At 35.1% G+C, this 26,745-nt stretch overlaps 1 long non-coding RNA gene across 1 annotated transcript; it reads right to left on the reverse strand.

Moving 5' to 3' along the window:
* Nucleotides 1-1,116: 1,116 nt before the first annotated feature.
* On the reverse strand, nt 1,117-26,745 carry LOC141568266 (uncharacterized). The gene is made up of 3 exons (XR_012491372.2): nt 26,630-26,745; nt 24,229-24,275; nt 1,117-1,663 (listed from the first exon to the last, which is right to left on the reverse strand). It is a non-coding gene; the product is annotated as an uncharacterized LOC141568266 (long non-coding RNA).

Below are 26,745 nucleotides of genomic sequence, written 5' to 3' on the forward strand. Positions count from 1 at the left end.
ATAAATTTATATTTTTCCAAACTTTAGATTTTATATATACCAATTGATGATATTTTGTTATATGCCATCTGAATTTTTTTTAATTATATTTCAGTACACTGGGTTGTAAGTTCTTTGAATCCAAACAGCATATATCTTCTACAGAATTTTGTATATGTATATTTCCAAAGATTTGTTAAGAGAAAGTATGTATAACAACTCTATTGAATGCTTCATAGACCATATTTTCAAAAGCTAGACATGATTTTTGTCAGTGAAAAAGTGATTTAATGAGTGCTGCCTTCAAATGGCATTCTCTACTGGATGTCATGGAGATATGCAAATGAAGTCAAAGACATTGTCCTCATTCTCAGGGAATTTACAATATAATAGGGGAACAAAATGCAGATGAAAAGATATAACAACACATGCAAAGATGACATGAAAACAGGTACAAATTAATGTAACAGAAAACATCAGCGCTAAGAGAAATGGAATAATGACATGATCAGTGTGGAGTAGAACTATTCAAGTGGACTTGATGAAGAAAACTTATTTTAAATGGATGTTTGATAGAGGCACAAATATGGATTGAGAGACAAATAGTGCAAGGATGTTCTATTCAGAGAGCATGGCAAGACCTCTGGAGAACAAAGGGTTAGAAGAAAGACCAAGTAATTTAATAGGATTGCTGAAAGATATAAAACTTGTGCCCAAATAATAAAAATGTGATATACAACTCCCTTTGATTCTGTTTAGAGTGGACCCTTATTTATCAAATCATCTAGTTTCTGTTTTCTGTAGGGTAAAGATACCTATTACCAAGGACTCCATGGAAATTTAGTTGTTTCAACAGTCACTGAAAACTAAAGGATATTGGTGGAAACAACAGATGGAGTTTGACCTAAAACAAATATTTTAAAACTTCAAAGTCTACCTATTATCTTAGAATATATAGCTGCTTTGTTCTTGGTCTTACAGTTGGACCAGCATTGCAATGATCATTTCTGAAAGCATAGAGAGCCGTTTTAAGTTATAAAGGTTATTTCAAGAAATTATTTGGAAATTCAATGCAAAGTATGGATATATCCTTGTTTACAATAATTTTTATTTTATTTTAGTAAAGAAAGCCACATTCATAGGTTAAAAAGAAAATAGCACTGGAGACAGTTGAAGATTTATCAATTTTATAGACACATATCCCACCCTACTCCCTCCTTTCCAACATATTTATAATCGTTTGGTTAAATCAGTAGTCAGAGTTTACAATATTGATCTTGTGACTATGAAAATAGTTTGTTACCAAGTATACTACAATTATAGTAGCAGACCAATTATATTGGTCTTTCATATGATTATTTTCCCTAGTTAATGCTTTACTTTTTTTTTTTTTTTGATTGCTCTGTTATGTGCCCATTTCTAATTTTCACAAAGATTCAAACAGACTTAGCAAAAATTTTCCCCAAATTTTCTAGTACTTCAGAGAATCTATCCTGGAGATGTCAGTTCAGCTCCTCCATTCTCCTACTCCAATGTAGACAGGCTGCTCTGGAGATCAAGTACACAACCATAATCCTGACAATTTCCTTCACAGTGTCTTCCGTCTTCCCCTCTTTTCATGACTCTGCCTCTTCCTTTTTCTTGGACTACTTCATTTCAGTGGAGTATATTCTCCAATCAATTCCTGGGGGAAAAATAAAAATTTAAATTGGTGATCACTTTTTGAGTCTCCGAAAGTTTGGTAAAATATCTTTATCCCCACACTTAGTGAGTGGGAATTAGTTTTTCTTTAATTGTGAGGCTATGGCTCTATTTTCTTTATATTTCAGTTTTGCGTTTCAGATGTCTAATGCCATTCTTATTCCTGATCTTTTCTTCATGAGCTCTTTTACCTGCAGGAAGACTTCAGCAATTTTTTTTCTTCATTCCTATTCTGAAAGTTTATGATGGTGTGCCATGATATGGGTTTTCATTCAATTAGGCAGTTTTCGTTGAAAAAAGTTCAAATTTCAGTACTTCAAGATATTTTCTCTAGGGTCATTCAGAGTTTCCTATATGCATTACTTCAGAAATTCTGGGAATACAAAGGTGACTAAGGATCCCACAGTTCAGTATAAAGACTTTCACTAAAACCCATGTTTTCAGCCTTGTACCTTACCCCTATACTCTTAAATGCCAGATGTCCCCTAGTCCTGAATAAAACTCTCATCTACTGAGATATGAGAAAGGGTCTATAGTTATCTTCTATAATACCTGGTACATTTAAATGATAAATCTCTTATATGTTCTGCATGGTGATTACCTCACATCAGTAGCCCCAACTATCAGCACTTAGATGGTAACTGAACTAATTCAGTTACCATTTCTCCATCTAGTTTTCAGCTTCCAACAATGTAACATTGGAGCTCAATGAGAAAACTGTGTGGCCTGAGTTAGATCTGGATCACCAAAGACCACTCAACAGCAGTGGACCAGCACCTGTTCAAACCCATATTAACAATGACCACTCTATGGCAGGGAGAATAAAAAACAAGAGAAGACTGACCAGACTCTAGTTTTCTCTCTTCACAACATTTGGAAGAAGAATTGCCTCTGATTAACTGAGAAAGGCCTTGGGATTCTCGGATAATTCAAGAGTTGAGGGAGTTTCAAGAGAAACTCTTAAACTGGTACACACAAGCCAATTGGTTACCAACACTTGATAATAAGAATTTTTACATAAAAGTCTCTTTGGGAAAAAAGTTCTCTTGAAAGAAAAAATAATCTGAGGATCTTGCAACACTGGACTCAAATTCTGGTTGTAAATTCTAAATGGAGCTGAATACCAGCTGCCCTCTTTAAATGAGATATATAAACTCTAGTTCACCACACCCTCATTTCATTCCTGACTTTGAACCTGAGTGACACTTGCCATTTTCATCACATACTGTGCTCTTTATCAACACATGTCCCGTTTCTTGTATCAACTTTACTTATTTATGAGCCCGGCTGGCGCAGGAGCTCATGAGATTTGTTTTAGACTCTGTCGTTTGGGTGATATTTGTAATCAATTTTAGTTTATTTTTAGAATATTTTCGAGTGTACTATTTCTAGAATATTTACTAGAATATATGCAGTCCTCATAAGCAGAAGGTCCTGTTGAATTGAGTCCACCTAATTTCTTCTTTACTCATCTACTCTCCTCTACTTTCATTCATAGTTGTTGTAAATAATATGTAAGTTGTCCTGTGATTTTGAAGTTCCCCCAACAACTGAGTATGGATATAAACATGCAAAGACTTGGGATCCTTGAGTCTTGCTCTTTCACCAGCCTGCTTCCATGGCAACAGAACCTATTAGAAGCAACCTTTATAATTTCACAGAAAAGATAAAAAGATATGTGGCAACTCTATCTTGCTCCATATTTTACAGAAATACGATCAGCATTTAAGACAAGTGATTGAAAATTAAAAGGCCTGAGAGAGAGAAAAAGTCTAGTCATAATAAGGATTTTGAAAGCTTAATGAAAGGTGGAAGAAAATATGATAGGACTGAAGTCTTCAACATTTTTTTGCACAGTAAACAACTGATCCAAAGTTTTAAATGTGGAGATTTAGATCATCATTGGGAAACTAAAATTTAATCCATAAGCGTTTGTACATTGAGGCCCATAAAGCCATAAAGAGAAGGAGAAGGAGAAGGAGAAGCAGAGGGAGAAGAAGTTGTTTATCCATCAAAGTTGAAGAAATCCTACCTATATTTATAATGTCATTTGTTATTTGGGCCAGAGAATGAAATATGGATGCAAATACTTCATTATGTGTTTTGAACTTTGAATTTTAGAACACTTTCTCCAAAACCATTGTCCTAATTTACTCATGGCAAACAGCCAGCAATTTTATTCTTGGTTCACTGTTTTCCACATCTCCATGTTCTAAAACACCCTATGTCAATTTTGTTGAACCCAGTTGATCACAGAGTCTTCTCATAAGGCTAAGGCCATGAAATTAACTTTCGTGTATATTAAATTTTATGGACAAAGACAGCACCTAAAGTGCTCTACCAATCACAAGAAACATTGGGTCAGACAGCAAAACTAAAAACAGAAGCTTCAAAACTGTTTATTGAAGCCATCATAATAATTAAATACAATCAACTACATATTACCTACTTGAATTTAGTTTTATTGGGGGATTTGACTCAGGTTGTGATTATTTGTTTGGTCAATATGTCCCCGTCAAAGATGGGGTACAATTATTTCTGCAATGAACAACAGACACAGTCTGGTCACTGGATATTCAAGTTTCAAATTTACTTATAATTTAAATAGAACATACATAGTATATATGCAATAAACATCTAATATTGTTTGATGTCCACAGCAATATGCAAATTTATAAATTGTGTTTCTAATTTTGAAAGATTTGTATATAATTTACAGAGACTTTGGGACTCCATATTATTGTTTTGTGAATTTAAAAATATATGTACAAATTTTAAAGCATTTAGATAAATCTATAATATTTATTTAACATTTATTGTGTACTGCGCACAAAGATCTAAGGAAAATGAAAAGACAAAAGAGAAAGCTAATCTCATCTCTTACTACATATTTGGGGAGTTGTCCTTGTAACACAAAAATAAGGATCTGAATAAGAAATGATGAATAGGGAAGTGCTGAGTATAGAGTGAATTGGTAGGTAGACTTAAGATTTAAAATTAGAGTATTAAGACTTAAATTTACAACAGTAGAATCAAAATTATGGTGCTTTTAAATTCTGACCCAGGAGCCTAGTCTGGTAAAGAGCCACTAGTGGTAAAAAATTCTATTAGCACACTCGTAAATATTTTTTAATAAATGGCTTCTCCCCCCACCAGAATGCAAGATCCAGGAACACAGAGACTGTGTCTGAATCTAACTTAGCATAATAGCTGACAGATAATAAACATTCCACAAATTATTATGAGCTGTCTGAGGAGAGCAAGCAAAGTACGAGAGCTACCTTTTTGTTAAATTTGTTTTTAAATTTAGAATTTTAAAAACTTTTATTTTGAAATAATATTAGACTTGCAAAAGTAGTACAAAGAATTCCCATACACATTTCACCCATACTCCATAAATGTAATCTTATATAATCAAAACATTATCATCAAAATCAAGAAATTAACACTAGAAATTAACCTTACCATTAGGTAATACTATTATCTAATTTACAGACCTTAGTCAAAGTTTGCCTATTTACCCGCTAAGTCCTTTTTTTGATTCAGGATCTAATCCACCATCACATGGCGCGTTTGGTTGACATGTCACTTTACTCTCCTGTAATCTGGAACAGTTCTTCAGTCTTTGTCTTTCATGACCGTGACACTTTTAAGAATGCTAGCTGATTTTTTATTAGAATGTTGCTCAGTTGTGATTTATCTTATGTTTCCTCATGATTAAATTCAGATGATTCACTATTGGTAAGAATACCACAGTAGAAATGTTGTGTTCTTCTCAGTGCATCTTATAGGGGAGGCATGTGATACCAATTAGCCCATCATGGATGATACTGTCTTCGATCACATGCTGAAAGTAGAGAACAGCTCCTTTTAAATGCTCATGGACGTTTTGGACAGAACCAAATATCAAGGACCTCTGGGCATAGACCAAATGTCTCAGTGGACACTTTGGACAGGACCAAATGCCTGTAAGGCTACAAGCACAAGGACAAGAATTCTGCCAACAACCTGGGAAAGCTTGGAGAGGATCTTTGCTTAGTTGAGCCTGTGATAAGACTTAGCTCTGGTCAGCAGCTGGATTCCAGCTTGGCGAGACCCCAGAGCAGAGGCTTCAGTTATGCTGTACCCACACTCCTAAACTTACAGCAATTGCGAAATAATAGATATGTGTTGTTTTAAACCGTGCCTTTGTCATCATTTGTTATGTAGTGTAGGAAACTGATGCCTGGAAGAGCAATGCTAGTGTAACAAACACCTAAAACAGCACAGCAGCCGTGGAACTTGGCAATGGATGGAGGATGGAGGAGTTTGGAGGATCATGATAGAGAAAGTCTAAATCTTGGTGAACAAACTAGTAATAGAAATATGGACTTTGAGACACTGCTGCAGAGGGCTCAGATGAAGTGGTGAAGCATGTTCTTGGAAACTGGAGAAAGGAAGATCTGTGTTATATAGTAGTTGGATGTTTAATGATATTGTCTCTGCAGCTGTGTGGAAAGCAGGACTTATAAGTGATAAATTAGGTTATATAGCTAGGGAGATTTTCAAACAAAGTGTTGAAGGTACGAGCTGGTTTCTTCTTACTGCTTATAATAAACACCAAGAGGAAAGTGATAGATTGAAGGAATCATTATAAACAAAAAGGAACCAGGTCTGGATGATTTGGGAAATATTCAGCCTCTCCAGATGGCAAAAGATGCTAAAATTAAAAGGTTCACAGTCAGGAAATCATACTCCAGAAAAAAAGCCGAGCTTTTGACTCTACAACATTGTGCTAAACCTCAGATCAAAACAACAACAACAGAGTATTCAGTCACACAAAATGCTATTTTAAGAAATGAAAGGTGTCCTGTAAAGATTCTCTCCATCTGACCATAGGGTCTTTAGGAAGCTTAAGGGTGCTGTCCCTTAACCAGATAAGCCGGAGGTAGAGAAAACATGATCTGAAAAAGGTCTTTAGGTGGGAGTGTTGTTTAACGGAGAGAACCCCTTTGAGATCAAAAGAAGTCCCACAAAGTTCTTGAGAAAATTGTTCCAGCAGAAACACTCCCAGCTTAGACTGAAAGGGACAGAGAGTACAAAATAAGTGGAGGCTGTTGGATGCCTCAAATTCTGCCACGAAATAGGATGATAAAACTACTTAGTTGCAATCGTGTGCTACCACTCATGAAAAAAAGAATTATTCAACAGGCAATACCAACAAACTGGAAAACGGAGCCCAGAGCCATGGAGGCCTTGAAACTGCAGGCCTTGAAACCTAATGGAGGAACCCTGGCTGGAGTTTGGTCAGCTGGACTTCAGGACTGCTCTGGACCAGTGACTCCCTCTATTTCCCCTCTTTTTGAACTAGAATGTCTTTAGCGGTTTTTCTATGCCCACTCCACTATTGTATGTTTGGATTGTTAGAGGCAGATAACTTACTGTCAGTTTAGTTCCACAGGCCCTCAGATGGAGAGGAATTCCTCCAAGATCTGTACAGCAGGTACAATAATGTTGTTGTTTCATTCAACATTGTTTTATTATAACATTGATGAGAAAAAAATTGAATTCCTGGACAGAACCACTGTCTATGTGGACTTTGAGCTGATGCCATAAATGGATGGGACCCTTGGCAAACTTGGAAGGGAGTGAATGTATTTTAAATGTGAGAGGAACATGAATCATTGGAGGCCAGAAGGCCAATTGTAGCAGACAGATCCAAGGGGCCCTCAAGTTGACATCCTGTAAATCATTCCAGAACCTAAATCTGTTTCTGCTTTTTAAAAAACCCTGAATTCTTTATGTGAAATAAAGTGTAATCCCCAGACACAAGACTCTGGAACTCTCAGAAAAGCTTAGTATCATAAACATTACCTGCAAGTACTTTTTAGTCACAATAATGTAACATCAAAAAGGTACGTGTTTTTGTTCATTAAAATTAATGAGGCAATTGGGGAACAAGAGACAGATTTTTCTCTCTTCTTTTTAAATTCCTCAATGTAGAGCTACAGATACACTTAAGCTGTAATAACCATACCAACAAAGGGCACAAGTGTTTGCTTTTTAAAATCACTGAAGTACATAAAATGCCTTGGCAGATAAAAGTGTTCCATGACATCTAATTAGAATTATATGTTCATCCTTCATTCTCTTCACCATAACTTTCACACTTAATTATGTATTCATTTTGATTGTTTGTATGCAAAAACAGCAACTAATCTATTATTTCAACATTAAGTTTATTTCTTTTGAAGCCAAGATAATTTTGCTATTTTATAAAAAAACAATGGAGATTCCTTTTCCAAAATGCTTAAGGCAGAATGTTTAAGGTTCATGCTTGCTGCTTTGCCTGAGCTTCAGATTCCTTTGAACCAGGTGGGAATGTCAAGCCTAAAAAGGCATATAATGTATTATTCTCTCTTGCTTCAAAGAAGTCATCATAGTCCCCAAGGTACTGGCTTTCATTGAAAATATGAGGTGGCAGCGGTACCCTGTGGCTGGTCAAGAGTTGTCAGGTACATTGTTTCTTATCCACTTTCAATTCTCTTCATTAGCAGTAATATATATATATATATATATATATATATATATATATATATATACACACACACACACATACATATATATATACACACATATGTATACATACACATGTATATATACATATATATGCATATATACATGCATATATATGTATATATACATATATATGTGTGTGTGTGTGTGTGTGTGTGTGTGTCTTTCAAATCCTGTTTTGTTAGCTCCTAAGGAACCAAGAACACCTTGCTGTTTCTTCTTAATGCTGAGCTCCAGCTGAGGGATGGAGATTTGGGATCCATAGGGACATACAGGGAAAGACTGTGTTGTGTGGCTGCAGGGCAAGGGCTAGAGGGGCAGCTGCCATTATCCCTGTGTTGAGCCCTCCTTCCATGTAGCCTACAGGTGGGCATCACTGCTCCAGTGTTGATATATCTTCTACTCTCATACAATCATTTGAAAGCTATAAATATTACTCTAAGCACTGTTTTAGCTGCATTATACAAATTTTTTTTATAATTTTTACTTTCATTATTACTTTAAAGTATTTTTTAAATTACTAGTGAGTTATTTCATCCATGGTTATCTATCAAAAAGACACAAATAACAAGTGTTGGAGAGAATGTGGAGGAAAGGGAACCCTTTTGCCCTTGTTGGTGAGAATGTATATTGCTGCAACCACTATGAAAAAAGTACAGAAGGTTCTCAAAAAGTTAAAAATAGAACTACAGTATGATCCAGCAATTCCACTTCTGGGTATTTATTCAAAGGAAATAAAAACAATAACTCAAAAAGATATATGCACCCCCATGTTCATTGTAGCATTGTTCACAATAACCAAGATATGGAAACAACCCAAGTGTCTACCAATGGTTGAATGGATAAAGAAATTGTGAGATTATTTATATATATATATATATATATATATATATATATATATATATATATATATATAATTTATATACATATAATTACTGTTTCCCCTAAAATAAGATCTAGCCAATCAGCTCTAATGTGTCTTTTAGAGCAAAAATTAATATAAGACCTGGAATTATATTATATTATATTACATTGTATTATATTAGACCCAATCTTATATTATAGTAAAATAAGACTGGGTCTTATATTAATTTTTGCTTCAAAAGACATATTCAAGCTGATTGTCTGGCTAGGTCTTATTTTCAGGGAAACACAGCATGTAAATTAATAATAGTTATATAAATTATTATATATATATTACATATATTATATATGTATGGTGCCAAAAAATGTATATATATTTTAAGAAAGGAAAAAACTATTAAAATTGTAATAATATTTACTGATAACAAAAGATGAATACAAGTCACGTTTGACTTCTGCAATTACAAGAGGAGCTCAAAGTGGTTACCATCAGCATCCAGACACTTCTGATTATGGTGAACTACTGCTTGAGCAATGTTGACCAAAGTTTCCACTTGTATACATTTTTTTTGGCATCCCCAAAATTCAGCTGTAAAAAATAATGAAATCTTGCCATCTATGACAACACGAATGGACCTCAAGGGCATTATGCAAAGTGAAATAAGTCAAAAAGGGAAGGACAAATACCATATGATCTCTATTATAAATGGAATCAAATATAGGTGTTTATGATATATCAAGATAGACGAGGTCTGACAATTATATTCATGAACTCATCCTAGAAAAAGTGCTACATACCTCATTGCTGAATATCACTACAGTCACATTCGAAGTACTCCCCTTCAGAACCTATGCACTGATGCTAGCACCTAATCCACCCTTCAAAGCAATTTTGGAACTCTTTTTCTGCAATGGCCATCAGAGCTGTCACGATATTACACTTAATGTCCTGAATGTCATCAAAATGTCTTCCTTTCAATATTTCCTTTATCTTCTGGGAAAGAAAGAAGTCATTGGGGACCAGATCAGGTGAATAAGGAGGGTGTTCCAATACAGATATTTGTTTAATGGTTAAAAACTCCCTCACAGACAGTGCTGTGTGAGCTGGTGCATTTTCGTGATGCAAGAACCATGAATTGTTAGTGAAAAGTTAAGGTCATCTAACTTTTTCATGCAGCCTTTTCAGCACTTCCGAATAGTAAACTTGGTTAACTGTTTGTTTAGTTGGTACAAATTCATAATGAATAATCCCTCTGATATGAAACAGGGTTAGCAACGTCATTGCAACAACTTCGCAAACTTAATTGTCATACCGTATATATCAAGCTCATAGATACAGGGAATAGATTGGTATTTGCCAGAGTCAGCGGGTGGGGGATATGAGAAATGTGTGAACTGTTTTTGCAGAGTTTGTGTGTTTGTTTAAATAAAATTTTTAAATAAAAAATATTAAAAATCTTGTCACCAAATTAAAAATAAATAAAAAATTTTAAAAAATATATTTCATGCTATGAAAAGTTGCTAAAAGCTTATCTTTCCAAAAAGAAGAACTTGGAATTGATATAATGAATAAAAGGAGCTTATGAAATATAAGTAGGTATTATTGATGAAATAAAAATAGAAGCTTAAAAGATGCATCATTTTTGGAAATATAAAAAATATTTATTTTTAGATGTATGCTATAGAAGATAGATATTTTGCTGTTCTTGACTAGCAGATACAAATAAAACTTAATTGTTTTTTTCCAAAAGAAAAAAAAATGTATCTAACATTTCTTTTAAATACACAAAGAGTAGCACAATAGCAAAGAGGATAAGTGACTGTCTTGCTGTTCCTTTTGTGGTTCCCAGTTCCCACTTCACAGTGTGAATTGGTATATTGAATTTTCAAACGCTTACTTCTTAAGAACTATCCATTTAAACATAAACAACTGTCATTTTTTTCCTTCTCATTTAGCAACAGAAAAAGTAATAAAATATTTCTGTAGTGCTAAACTTTTCCTAGTAAAAATATATATAGTTTGCCATAACCAAAATAATTTCCTTTTCAGATCTGGGGTATTTATGATTCCCACCAGCAGATGCTGCTAAGTAGTCACTGTAAGTCATATATTGATGTGCATCTTAGCCATCATGTTAAGACAGTTGTCGCCTTGGTAGGCATCAATGGTTTTGTGCAAATTTCGAACAAATATAAAGCTTAGCCTGTGTAAGTGGTTAATGCCAATCTAAGAGAGAGAAGGATTTAGGATATAATTTGAGATTGTTCAGAAAATGCTTGATGGATTTTTTAAGAGTGTTACAAAGCATGATAGAATATTTCTAGAGATGACTGACTTAAGGAAAACCTTTGTCTCTTTTAGAAATCTATCATTTAGGTAAAAATAACAGTCCTGATTACTTTATACCTAAGTCATAGGGTAATTTAAATAGTGTCTGGTGTTCACAAGCAGAAGTAATGACATGCTAACTATAAAAATAATCTCTACATTTAAATAAATTGTTGATCTTGATAGTTTCTCTGATGTGTTAAAAATAGGAGCATATTATTTATTTTCCAAATTTTGAGGTATTTTCTAACTACTTTATGTTTTCACTGAATATAGAAGTGAGGCTTGACAGTTTTATTTTAGTGTCTTAAGGATGTTGTTCCATTGTTTTTCTGTCCACGATTGTTTCTGATGATAAGTCATTTGTATTCTAGTTCCCTTGTATATAATGTGCCTTTTTTCTCTGATAAGATTTTCTCTTTATCTTTATTTTTTAACAGTTTGATTATAGTGTGCTTAGGTGTGGTTTTCTCTGCAGTAAGAGTCTTAAATTTATAAATTAAAGTCTTTTGAGCCATTATTTTGTCATTATTTTTCCACTCCAATTAACCGTATGTTGAAAATTTTGCGATTGCTCCAGATATTGAGACTGTTCTTTTTTTGTCTTTATTCTCTGTTATTTAGATTGCATTTCTGTTGATCTATCTTCAAGTTCACTGATGATTTCTTTGTTATCTCCAGTCTTCTGTTAAACCTCCAGCATTTTTTTATTTCAGATATTTTCTATTTCACTTCTATGATTTCTTAATAGTTATTTTTCATAATTTCAGTTCTACAATTTCAAATGATTCTATTTCCTATTTGTTAGCTCATTGTGGTCATATTTTCCTTTCTGTCTTTGAAACTAGTTATGCAAATTACTTTAAAATCCATATATGATAACTTATTATTGATTGTCTTTTCTCTTGAGTACAGTTGCATTTTTTCTGTTTATTCACGTGTCTAGTAATTTGGAATTGTATTCTGTGAGTGACGTATTGTAAAGACTTGGATTCACTTTTGTTTTGTTTGTTTGTTCTTTTGTTTCTTGGGATTCAAATTCTCTTATAGTCTTCCAAAAAGAATTGTGGTTTTTGTTGTTTCTGTTGATGTTGTTTCAGCAGGTAATTTAGCTGAAATTAAACCAAACTCTGTATCCATGTGGAGTAAAGCAGCTAAAAGCCTGTCCAATTACTTTAGTCTTAACTACTCCATATATGTGCAATTCAGGGGTCAGCCAGAGTGTGACAGAATTTATACTTAGAATTGGGGATGTCACCTATTGATTTTCTCCTCCTCTGTGTTTTCTCTCCAGATTAGTTTCCTACCGCCACTGTAACAAAGTAGTACAAACTGAGTAGCTTAAAACAAGAAATTTATTCTCTCATAGTGCAGGAGGTTAGAAGTCCAAGATCAAGGTATAAGCAAGGTTAGTTTCTTCTGGAGGTTCTGAGGAAGGATCTGTTCTGTCAGTCTTTCATAGGTTCTGGAGGTTAACAACCATAGTTGGCATTGCTTAGTTTGTAGCTGCATGTTCCAATCTCTGCCTCCATCTTCAAATGGCCATTTTCCTTCTGTGTCAATATTTTCCTATTCATCTAAGGACACCATCTTTGGATTAGGGCCCACCTAAATCAGTATGACTTTATCTTAATTACATCTATAAAGATTCTATCTCGAAATAAGATCACATTCACAGATTCAGGGTGGACACGAATTTTGAGGGGGCACTATTTAACCCAGTACCTTCCCTTACACCCCAGTTGTTGCGGCAGTCTCAAACTCTGTCCTCTAAATCTTCAAGCCATGAAGACTGCAGATTGCTATCCAAGTTTTAGGTACTGCTTACATCACTGAGAGAGCCTGCCCTCAGGCAAAAAGCTTCAAAAAAGTAGAAACTCATAAGCATCGTTCCTTTCATCCAAACATCAAGTCCCTTCCTGATTTTGTCTGCTTTTATTTATTCTACAGTGCCTCTAATCATTGTCTTTTTAAATCTTCTTTTCCATAGTTTATACTTACTCTCAGTGAGAGATTTGGTCTAATAGGAGCTATTCCATCACAACTAGGATGGAATCACCTGTTTTTCTAACCAGTTTAACAGAAAAAAATTAACAATTAACATTTTGTTGCATATTAAATAATATAATATAAATTATGACATATTTTTAAACCATTATTTTATCTTTAGTATGTTAAGTGTTTCTACTTCCTCTCTTTGAAATTGTTTTTTCCTATCTGACAGCATTCATGGTGTCTGATGAAAAATATTAATAATAGTAACACATTTATTCCTTAATGTTTCAATTATTCTTTAAGTGCTTTATATGTATTATCTCAGTAAATCTTCAAATCAACATATGAGTTAGGCAGTTTTACAGATGAGTAATTCTCATTTTACAAATGAGTAAGCTAAGGCCCAGGGAGGTTAAGTAATTTGTACAAGTTACACAGGTAGTATATGGTAGAATGTAAGAGCTCATGGATATAACCAGTATGCTATACTGCCTCCTAAAAACACAAACCTTTGTCTCTGGCATTAGCTTGGATCATCACTGACCACAGAAAAATTGTTTATAAGGCTATATTTATCTAATTTTGCCTAATTTTTAATGTGTTGTGTGAAGTAAATAGTAAGTAAATAAAAGTAAGCATTGTAATTATGGAATTTCATTAAATAGATAGCTTAATAACACAATGAAATTTCATTTTTCCAGTTATGTATGATTGACATATCAGACATTCTTTGAGCATTAATGCTAACTCCAGAATTCTCAAACTTGTATATTCCCGTTTTTAATCTGAAAGGCAAGAAGTATAGGAAGATTAGATTTGATCTGATTAGTGCATACTCTGCAAATAGGTACATTATATTTTATGTTATAACCTTAACTTTATCATTGAGAAAAATCTCTCTCTCTCTCTCTCTCTCTCTCTCTCTCTCTCTCTCTCTCTCTCTCTGTTCTCTTATCATAAACATGACATGCTGTAAGACAGGAACAAGTGTGTATGTACTTAAGCAAAATAGTTATTTCCTTAACTTGACTCATCAAGGTACCCTAGAGATTAATACTGTTATTGATTTCACAGGTCTCCCGTGCATGTGAATTTCCATGAGATTCTATTCAACTGGGGTAACTAAGAAGAAAGAACAATGTTCCTCTATACAAGGTGGGTTTTGCATTGTCCCACACATAGCCCGCTGATGGCCGTGGGATGGCAAAGTCATCTTCATTAGACGGAATTTAATAGTGAATCAAAGTTTTGTGGAGAATAGACTGATCTAAACTTTAGCCTCCCTTGGGTCCTGCTGAAAGATTAGAGGGAAAGAGTAGGGCCTTAGTAAGTTGAATGTATCAGATTGTTTTTCACTAATAGTTCTCTTGTAAAACTCTGAAAACCACCCAGTTTAACCCTTAGAAAAAGGAGAAAGAAAAAGGAATGGCACAGGGGGAGGGAAAAATCTCAGTATACCACGGACATTGATTTTATTGATTTTTGAAATGTGCTGTTATCCCTGTAGCAAGTTCCACAGTGTGGGGTATATAGACATGACCAAAATTTGTCCATCAAATGAAAACTGTTTTCTTGCTACATACAATAGTCCATGCCAAATGCCACAGTGCTATAACTTTATCAAAGAGTTTATAACATTGAATTGCCTTTTAGTTTTGCTCTATGATTGGAGATTCTAAGACTCGATCTAAGGGTACAGTTCTTTGATAAAATCTTTACAAAAATATTCTGAATCCAGGAAGAGTTAACGGTGGAAGAAAAAGGAGGAGCAGTGCAGGTAAAATGTATCAACCAGCACCTGTACGGCAGGATCAGACATAGTTAACAAGAAAAAAGGAAGGAGAAACAAATGTGTTAGGTGATCTTTAGTCTAAAGAAATCTCTGTTGGGCAACTGGGCATTTTGCTCCTTGCCTTTTATTTCCAACTTCCTTTCAAAGAATTCGTTAAGTGAAAAGAGAGATGATGGCAGCTCAGTATATCAAAGCTCAGTTATCAGTTGGCTTATTCTAGTATCTTTAGTCTTTTGTGGATGCCTTATGATGTGCTGTGTGGTAACACTGGAAAGTCAATCTTATACCAGCGATTGCCACATAAATGTTAAGGAGTCTGAAAAAAAAATCACAAAATAGAAATTGTTGCTCTTTCAGGTATAAAGTGGCACTGATAAGAATTAATGTATCCAATAAGATTTGGGTAGGTTTATTTTACCCTTTGGGGGTGGGGGGTGAAGAAAGGATTGACTTATTTTTCAGTAGGGTGAGAAGTTAGGTCTAAGAGAAAGAAAAAGGCACAATGGAGACTGTCCCATCACTAATTCTTTTAGTATTGGCCATGAGCATGTGGTCCAGATTTGTGACAAAAAAATGAAAAAAAGCTTAGTACCACTACAAAAAAAAAGTCTGTTTCCTTTTAGCTAATATTTTTATTTTTAAAAATTCACAGGAACTATTAAAAATTAAACCTCAGTTTAAAATCAAAGTACAGCTTTTGGAGGACAAATGACACAGTTTTACTAAATCTGTAACAGGAAGACTTCAGAAACTCTTGAAAGATAGTGTACTACTCAGCAGGAGACGCTCTCATTGGGGTTGTCAAGAGAATTGAATGAAGGTGCTATTTTCAGAGTCATGGGCAGAATTAAAAGAACCAGTAAGAGATATTGAGTCAGCCAGGGACTAGCAACAGCAAGGACCCATTACCACCCGTATATCTCCAGAGGAAGAAGCATTGTTTTCAGACCAAATGAGAACTCAGTCGCATGACAGGGACAGAGCTGCAGAGCCAAAGCCGGAGGCAACAGGGAAAAAGTACCCTGAACTCTTTCTCTTCCTGTCTGCTTACTTCCTGCTGTGACTCCAGTGGCCAAAACCTGCCAGAGCCAGAGGACTCTGCGGTCTTTGAAGATTAGAACCTCCCCTTTCACTAGCCCAGAGCATAGATCAGAGCAAAGATAGGAAGAAGACTGATGGTGGTGTTCGCAAATGCACAACCCACCAAAATATAGAAAGAGAAATCACTTTCTACCTAAAAGAGGAACAAGAAAGCCAATAAAGCCTGAATCATAGTCCTCAATGCATGAGAAGTCAATTTCCTGTGCCTAAGACTGTATTTCTGACTGTAGCCTCAGTAACGATCTCTTATATGTGATGGATCACAAGTTTAATGCAATTCACCTTTAAGAAAAACGTTTTAGAAAGCAAATGTAAAACAAAACAAAATAAAACAGATATGTAGGGAGATTTTCTTTATAGATGACTTTATCCATAACAATGACTGGTATAATCTGTTTTATTCTATTTAATTACAATAATTTTTATTTTTATTTTGGTATATCTACATGAGGTAGTGTTGTTACTGTAGGGCCCTGGGCGTGGGAGGAGAAGGAGGATGTGGAGGAAAGACAAAGGAAGGAAGAGATGAGATCATTTTTAAGAAAAAATGCAGCTACCAGACTGGCCAGAACTAGATTTTGTTGACTGAGGATGCCATCTTGCCTCTCAAGGTGAACCTTAGCTAATTATAATAGATCAGAATATTATTGGAATTGCCGACAGGTAAAAATGTCTACCCCCTCTGTTTCTGTGACATTTCCAATAACGGCCAAATAAGGACAAGGGAATCCCACCTCCCCATGGGAAGGAGTAGTCAGCGAGGACCTGCCTGGGAAACCCCTGTGACACAACCCCTAGAACTTGGATATTTTGCACCCTCATTCTAATAAAATCCTAAGCTTCTTTGTTCTTTGGGGCAGTTGCTCTTCAGGTATAACACGTTTTGAAAATGTACTATTTCCTTTCTTTAAATAAATTCACCACTTGCTTGACTGATTCGTGCACCCTTGAATTCTTTCCTGGGATGACACCAAGAACCCTTTCTCTGGTAACATGTCTTTATTTCATTATATCTGTATGAGGCAGTATGACATCTTTTCTTCAAAATCCCTTCCTATGCTCCTTAGAATATTTTAACACGGAGGAGCACTATTGATTTTAGTGTGTTTTAGTCTGAATTTAGTTCTAAGAGACAAAAGCACTGCCACGAAATTAACGTTTATGAGATATGCTTTCTCAGGGGAAAGAAGATACATCATGCATTATAACATTTTAGAGCTGGAAGGACTTAATGATCAAGTCTAAAACGTTTATTTCACAAGTCAGGACAAAGTCTAGAGACAGTCATGGTTTTCCCCACAATGCTGGTTTATCAAAGTTAAGATCAGAACCCAGGTTTCCTGACTCCCAATCTGGCTTTCCCACCATATAATTCCCATTTATATTCCTATTATATAGAACCAATTTTATTTCCAGGAAACCATAAAGTCCTTCCTAAAACTGCCTGTACAAAAGTTCATTGAAAAGATGTACCTACCACCTTAATATTTCTCAACCAAGATTTGAAGACCATACAGAAGAGAAGGTGGTGTCCTTGTGTACGTGCCAGAAGCTCGGGGAGGTGCCTGTACTCATTGGCTCTCTGTGGACCACGGGTCTATCATAAGCCCGTAGGCCAACTGTGTGTTCAGAGTCAAGCCCCTTTGGCCTCAAGGTTTCCCCAACAGACCCAGTTTATTATTTTGCAGGACCTATAAGTGAAAGAATTTTACCTTGCTGTATTTTAACTCCATGAAAGAAATTGCCAGGGCTCACAGGGAATTTCCTGGATATAAATCAATTTATTTGACCTTTGGTTCTGTCTTATCCTTTCATTATCACACTCCTCCTCTTACTTAATCTGATCATTTGCTATTCCCATTTCCTCTTTAATGCCTGCAATTTTTATCTATGCTGTCTTGCTTTATTGTACTTCCCTGAAGTAAGTAATGACATATAAACAGAGGGCCCAACCTTTCAGGCAGGTGTGTGCTTGCTGTGTGCTGACAGGTCACTGAAAGTCCATGCAAATTAGGGCACCTCACAGAGCAGCAGAATTTCATCTGGAGTAGCAGGTGTGGTGTAGAAAAGAACGGTAAACGACTCAGTTTGAATGACGGCTGTTGGTGTTCCTCTATGCTTTATTCTTGTAGTTCACCTAATGGGTCATGTTATTGACATCTGAACTCTACAAAAAATGGTCATGGGAACCCCTTGTGTCTAATGTTCCGCTAGATGGGGCATTGCTCTCCTTAGATCACCAAGTGTTCTGCCTCCAGTCCTCTCAAAATAAAGATTTGCAAATTTTATCAGTAAGATAATTATTCAAGGAACATCGAAATATAAGTTATTTGGCCTCTGACAGTAAAAGCTTAGGAAAGTTTGTCTTTTATTACAGGAAATTATAAAAGTAAAACAAGTCAATGTGTATTAAAGCAGGTGGTATTTGACATGTGTTTTTTGAAAAAGAAAATCTCGGCAGTTAGACTAATATTACATTTAAAAATATATCCATCTTAAAGATTTTACAAAGTGAAAAAGACATATGTCTTTCTAGAACATCATAATTTCTTGGTTTTTATAAGGTAAATTGGAAAATCTATGGTTCCTAAATGTTTATCTGTGGACTAGGGCCAGTCTGTGGCAAAGATTTAACCAGTCTATTTCTATTTTGAAAAGAGAAAAAATATTAAAGATAAAGTAAAGTGTGTGTGTGTGTATGAGAGAGAGAGAGAGAGACAGAGAGAGAGACAGAGAGAGAGAGGTGTTTGTAAATTGCCAGCCTTCCTTCCCTGGGGGAAAACCCTATTTTCCTCTGGGATTTTGCCATTCTTACACTTGGAGAGTTAAATGATTTTGGTAACAAACGGTAGCTGACTTTTTAAATGTTCTTACTTAACAGAAAGTACTTGACAAACCCATGTCAGCACTCTTCTTTGCTATTTTTTTAAAATTTAAAATTGTTTACTGATCTGTGAAATGTACACAACTTGGAAGGTTCTTATAAGTCCTCTGATGCCGAAACTGGTTCTACAGAAGTGCCAAGCAACCAAATGTAGCTGAACTCTTCTTACTATGATTTATCACACTTTTGTTGCCAATTCCAAATACTGCAGAGCACAAGAAGATACCTGCAAATACCAATCTGAAGGTGAACTAGAAAGGTTTAATCCTGTTCAAACATACTTATACCTGGTTGGGTTTTCTTCGTTGTTCTCACTCTGATCACATTACTTTTGTTAAATTTCTTCTTACTCCTCAGCATGCCCTCTCAGCTGTCTTTCTTATCAAATATTGACATTGGAATTTTCCAAATGATTCCAAATCAGTACACATTGCTTATATTTATATTACCCAATGGAGCAATCCTCAACAACTTTGAACAATTGTCTCCAAACCTCTTATACAGGCGAATACCGTGTTTCCCTGAAAATAAGACAGAGCTCGACCATCAGCTCAAATGCGTTTTTTGGAGCAAAAATTAATATAAGACCCAGTCTGATATATTATATAAGACCTAGTCTTATATTATATTAAAATAAAACTTGGTCTTATATTAAGTTTTGCTCCAAAAGACGCATTTGAGCTAATGGTCCAGTTCTATCTTATTTGGGGGGAAACACCGTAGACTTCCTCCTGGAGTCTATTCTTGTGTTTGGTAGAGGCTAACAACTCAAGGAAGCAGGTGGTGTGAGATACGAAAGTAGCTTTACTAATTACTAGGGGGGGAAAAGACCACTGAGACTCCTATACAAAGAATTATTTCTAAGTTCTCTACCCTGCTGAGAAAAAAAAAAATTCCCTTGAACCCTTTTTACATATTCAATGAAATTTATTTATACAAAATTATTGATGGCTGAAGATAAGAGTAAGCAGCTCTGAGCATCATTTGCCTCAGCTCTATCCATCAGTGAGGGACCCTGAGTGTCTGTCTCCTGGAACCCGAACAGAGGAATGAAAGCTTTGGATTGGCTTAATTATTTGGCCTGCAAGTGCTCACAAGTAAGTTCTGTACCCCTGTCTGAGTCCTTGGATAGCCTACACAGGACCAGGACTAGAGTGAGGCAAGTGAGGAGGTACTCACTCTTAGATCCCTGCAAGTGCAAGGTTGGCACTGGGAGACTCACCTCCTTAAACTTTGCCCTCCGAGGTTTGCCCCCTCCGAGTCCCGGTCCTGAGCCCACACATTAATGGGTTTGAGATTTGATAGCAAAACCCCAAACAACAGCATGGAGGGGGTCTGGAGTGAGATTTATCTCTGCTGTACCCACAGGAAGGGGAAGAATGAATTTAGAAATGGTGCCCTGTGAAATGGGAGGACCCTCCCTCTTTGTCAATGACAGGAAATATAAAAGGGAGCCACACGCTTTTTATACCTTTTATGCATGTTTCACTTTATGTATTCTTATAACATATTTTCTTTAAAGTCTTAATTGTTAATATGTAAACAAATGCCCTTTTAAAAAATTATTCAAACAGAGCATTTTTGGAAAATGTGTTTTTCTCAAGCCTTCTCTTTCTCCCTTTGAGAATCCTTAAGCCATAATCAGCAAACACCCTTGAACCTTCACCTCTGTGTAGTTTCTACAGTTCTTTACTTGAACTGGAGCACTTCTTCCTGGAGTCTATTTCTGTGTTTGTCTTCTTCTGAGAAGAAGACCTAAAATGGGATTAAAGGTACAAAGATTTTCTTTCTGCCAATGCCTGTGTGAGTGAAATGGTGGGGAAGGAGCCAGAAAAGGCTGGGAGAGTCGTGAGACTGGGTGCAAGTCTGACGCGGAGTGATGAAGAGAGAAAGGGAAGCATACCAGACTGTCCTGCAGTCTCAGGACCGGTCAGAAGAGGCCATTTGGGAGTCCTTGAGCCAAAATCAGCCATCAGAGTACTAGTCCCATGTCTCCCTAGAGCAGCTTCTCCTTAGTGTTCCTGCCACGCTCCGTCTGTGGTGGGGGCAGGCCGCCTTTGGGAAGGATAGTCTTGGTGCCAGAACTGGCAGCTGAGGCCCTTGGTCAATTCATCTCCCCTGTAAGGCACATCTCATGGACACCCCAGTCCTAGTTATGGCTTTTTAATCTTTCACACCCCTCACACCTCAGAATTAATACTGGTATTCCTTACTCCCCGGATAAAACTTGTGGACCATCCCTCCTCTACTTTCTTTTTAAAAACAAAACAACAACATAAACCAAACAAAGCCTGGCAGCTTTCACCACCATGCCACTTCACTAATGCATCTTCTGAGAGCTCCTCTTTAGTCACTGGATTGTGCTATCTGGCAATGGTCTTCCTCACTCTAAGTCTTTCCAACATATCAGGTAAATTCAATACATGGGCCTCTCTGTTCCTCATCTTCTCCATCATCCATGACCTTCTCCTTTACCCCCTCTTTCCACATACCCTTCAAAGGTCTGCTCAAACAGCACCTTCTCACAGAAGACTTCTCAGAATCCCAACTGGATCGGATCCTCCTGTCCCATATTTTATATCATCTATGATGCTCAGTCGGAATCAGTGGCAGTTTTGAAAGCAGTGTGCCCTTGGCACACACAGATTCCCAGCAGTGGAAAACCCTTGAACAACAAGGGTTTGAACTGTGCGGGATCAACTGAACTGTGGTCGATCTGCTTGTAGAGTGGACATGCGCAGTTCAAGCCCATGTTGTTTCAAGCGTCAACTGTATATGTTCACTGGTGTTATTTGATTATTGTCTTCTCTCTACCATTAGACTCTAAGTTCCTTGAAGGCCAGTTAGGTCTGTTTTGCTCATTACTTTATCCTCAGCACCTACAAAGTACCTGGCACATAGTAGTAGATATTCAATAGATATTTTGGGTATAATTAAATGATTAATTGACTTAAATGAATGTATGAATGAGTAGATATGAATTGAGTTGATTTAAATAGATACATGAATGGATGTCACTGCCAACGTTGTTGTTTGTCTACATTTGAAATGTGTAGTTATCAATGTAATTAAAATACTTATCAATGTAATTAAAAATTTCTGAAGAATTAAAAACTTTCTTCATTATTTTATATCTTATGACAAATTTTATCTTTAAGAAATTATGCTGAATTTTATCATCAAAATCACTATGGATATGTTTTTCATTGTAAACTGTAAACTTATTGACACCAGTGTTCTTTATAATTCATCTAAGGCTTTGAAGTTCACAGAGTCTTCTACATAATAGAATTTATTATATATGGCTAACTTGCAGTGCATTAATTCAGCTGCTCTAAATTCTGGTATTTTGCTCTGCCAATGAAACTAATTTGTATGATTTCTCTTTGTCATTTATTTTCACTGAAAGACATAGTTAACTTGATTTTTACTTATATTTTGAGATATATTTTTATCATTAAGAATGTTTTAAAGAATGTATCCATTTCTGATAGGGTTTTTTCTTTTTTTTGCTTGCTGGCTTTTTACTATTTTTGGATGTATTATATTTTGATTTCTCTTTAGTGTTTATTTTATTTTTGGAGGATTTAATTATAATTAAGTCTAAGGACTTAAATGTAGACTTTCTATTACTGCCTCAGAAGATTTTTAAACATGGGTGGAGTGGGGCAATAATTTAACGGAGAGTATACTAGTTTAATTGATTTTCTGTATTTAATTTACATTTTCTGTTTGAAGTTAGCTTTTTTAACAGTTTGATTTAAATATTAAATCCAAATCCTTAACTTTGATTATCATGTTAGGAATTTTGCCTTTGAAGTGAAAATGTTGTGATCTTTATTATTCTTGGGTTTCCCCCCAGGTTTAATGGTAAAATTATTGTTTATATTCTACTATCTCATTCTAATCTATTTTCTCCTTTAATTTGGTCCAGCATTGCTCAATGTTTTTTGGTCTCAGGAACTTTTTACACTCTTAAAAAGTATTGATGAACCCAAAAGCTTTTGTTTATGTGAGATACACATTATAGGTGAAAAATACATGTTCATTCATTTAAAAACAATAACAAATGCTTTATGTGCTAACATAAATAATTATTTTAATGAGACTAAGTTATAGTTTCCAAAACAAACAAAAAAATAGTGAGAAGAGAAGCATTGTTTTACATATTTGCAAATCCCTTAATAAAAAATAACTGTTTCAAGAGACTAGCTTGGTGGGTACCAGGGGCTGGGGATGTGGCAGAAAATGGGAGGTGTTGGTCAAAGAGTAAACTTCCAGTTATAAAATGAGTAAGTTCTGGGGATCTAACGTACAGCATAATGATCATAATAAGTAATACCATATCATATACTTGAAAGTTCCTAAGAGAGAAGATCTTAAATGTTCTCACACCCCAAAATGAAAAGGTAATTATGTGACATGATGCAGGTGTTAGCTAACATTATGGTGGCAAGCATTAAGCATTGATATATAAGTGTATCAAATCAACACGTTTCATACCTGTCATGCGGGGCGGCCTGTGAGGTCTCTGCTCCCGCTCCCCACATAAGAACGCAGGATGTGGTGAGGCCAAAAAGGAACACCCACGGAGTCATAGGTAGGGGAGTCATACCACGATAGTCTCACTGGAGGTTGGATTCACACGACGTGTGACCTGCTGTCCGCTTTTCTGCCAACCGACCAACGACTCTCCTCGACTCCCCAGCGCAGCCGTGGCAGTTATATTAGTAGCCAATGGCTCAAGGGTTACAGCTGACAGCCAACTAGCCACAGCTGACGGCCATCTGCTACCCGAGCCAACACCTTTCCACATGAGGCCGAGAGCCTGGAAACTGCTCTTCGGGACTCTGTCCCCACAATACCTTAAACTTATACAATGTTATATGTCAATTATATCTCAATAAAGCTGGGGAAATTTTTAACATTTAAAAGTCACTCCTATTTTTTTTTTAAAAAAAGCAGCTATTTCAAATCATGCTAAAAGGTCAAGCAAAATGAGGAATAAACATTGACCACTGAACTTACCGGTGTGATGTTGGGTCATACTGGCAATTCTTCACTGTTTCTCTCTCCTGAGAAATTAAAATTTCAGTTAGGCATATCAAAATATAGGAGCTGTTTTTTTCTGACGTAATCCACATGCCATAATAGTCTTATGGTTGGTTTGCGCTCACTTGTCTTATCTCACACTATGTCAGGGGGAAAAAAATCATTAGCCATATAATTATCAAACATCCAGATGGTCCTACAATTCTTAAAATGTTACCCCTATTCTTGGGCAACTCACTTAGTGAGGTTATGCCTAAAATCTTAATTCCTTTTCTCCTACATATATTATAACTAATAGTGCAGTCCCTGCCCTTCATTGAGACATGAAGATGAGTCAACTTTTGATTTAAGACTTTCAGGTTATTCAGCCTTATGCATGATTTTGTTATAGATCATAAAACATAATTAGAGATTACATTAAACACATTTGTTGAAGTGCAGGATACCTTTATAATTTTTTTAAGTACTGAAGATGTATATTTTTTAATTAAGTGAAAATAAGAAAAGTTTTAAACTCACTTTCATTGTTATGAATACACTTTCAAGAAAACTTTTTAAATACTTTATTAATAAAGCATTCAAGTTAACAATAAATTGCAAATAATCTAAAACTCATCAAGGTTATGAAATATAATTGTGTATAATTATTTTAATTTCTTAATTATTTTATTTATAAAATAATTTTATAGTTCCTATATATTTATAGAAAGCTATTCACAATATATCGAGCCCCCACCCCCAAAAAATAAAAGCAGGTTATAGAATAATATAATTAATATTATCCCATTTGGGACTTTTAGAAATCTACATATATTACAAGTATAATTATAAATTTATGGGACGAAACTGGAAGAATATATGTCAAATTATTGACATTATTTATAGTCCTACTAAGAGATTAGGACACAGGATTGTGTTTTATACACTTCTATATTATTTGGGATTTACCACTAATAATCCTATTTTATATACTATTTTTTAAAATACATTTGATTGTCAAAAATAAAGTTTCTACTTTTTCTTTGGCAAAATATTTACATTAGCATATACATGTCTATAAATTAGAATATATATAATTTTTATATATTAGAATAAATATTAGTAAATATTCTTGTTTTGGTAAGAAGAGGGTTTTATTTTTAATAAATTAGAATCATAATTTTAGAATTTTTCTGGATTTTTTTAAATTAAAATTGATTGGAGTGACAATGGTTAGTAAAATTACATAGGTTTCAAGGGTATAAGGAAAACAAATTTAAAGAAACAAAAACTCATAGAAACAGACAATAGTTTAGTGGTTACCAAAGGGTAAAGGGGTCGGGCGGTGGTAGATGAGGGTAAATGGGTCAAATATATGGTGATGGAAGGTGATGGCTGGTGAACACACAATGTGATATATAGATGTGATATATAGATGATGTATTACAGAATTGTACATACACTTTTCTGGATTTTTAAATGACCATAGTAGCATAGGTGCAAAAACTACAATATAATGAATCAAAAATAATCACTAGGCCATAAATTTCACTCATGTGGGATATAAAACTGAAAGCAACAAATGAACAAGACAAATAAACAAACAAAAACTCATAGACACAGATAACAGTTTAGTGGTTACCAGAGGGTACTGGGGAGGAGGGTGGTAGAAGGAGGTAAAGGGGGTCAAATACAGAGGGTGCCAAAAAAATGTATATACATTTTAAGAAAGGAAGAAACTGTATTAAAATTGTAATACTCAATATATACCAATAACAAAAGATGAATGCAAGTCATGTGTACATATATTTTTGGCATCCCTGGTACATGGTGTTGGAAAGAGAATTGACTTTGGGTGGTGAACACACAATGCAATATGTAGATGATGCATTAGAGAATTGTATACTTGAAACCTATATACTTTTACTAACCAATGTCACCCCAATAAATTTAATTTAAAAAAATCACTAGAGACAGCCAGCATATTTCTCTTAATAAAAAATTCTATTATAAAATAATACTTTGTGGTTCTTTGAAAGAAAAATCTAGTTGCAATAATTTCAGTTTTAAAAGGTTTTTTTATTCAGTTGCATTTTCCAGATTTCTTATTAAATTGAGGTCAATTAAGATTTTTTTCTGTTGGTTTTAGTTCTGTGTGCTTGTTTTCTAATATGTTGCCATAAGCATGAAGAGGAAAAAGACTTCATGTCTAGTGCCAGTTTGTTCTAAGAAATGAACCTAACTGTCGTAAATATACATAAAGTACCTTAAATTACCAATGGCTTTTACCGTCCATACAAGTATGTAGTATGTATTATCAGTTTATTCTTTTTTTGTGAACAGCTCTCATTTTCACTATCCTATACAAGAGATTGTTTTCACAACTTTTTTAGTTTACCTTTAAAAATTTGTTGTCTTAAAAAGCAAGTTGAAATGGCTGGCAGATCATATAAACCAGGACGAAGCAGCATTTCACAGAAAACCTTGAACCTGAACAACAGCAACCTATACCCC

The sequence above is a fragment of the Rhinolophus sinicus genome, chromosome 1 (assembly GCF_057876585.1).
Source record: "Rhinolophus sinicus isolate RSI-liver-muscle chromosome 1, RSI-T2T, whole genome shotgun sequence".
NCBI classification, from domain to species: Eukaryota; Metazoa; Chordata; class Mammalia; order Chiroptera; family Rhinolophidae; genus Rhinolophus; species Rhinolophus sinicus.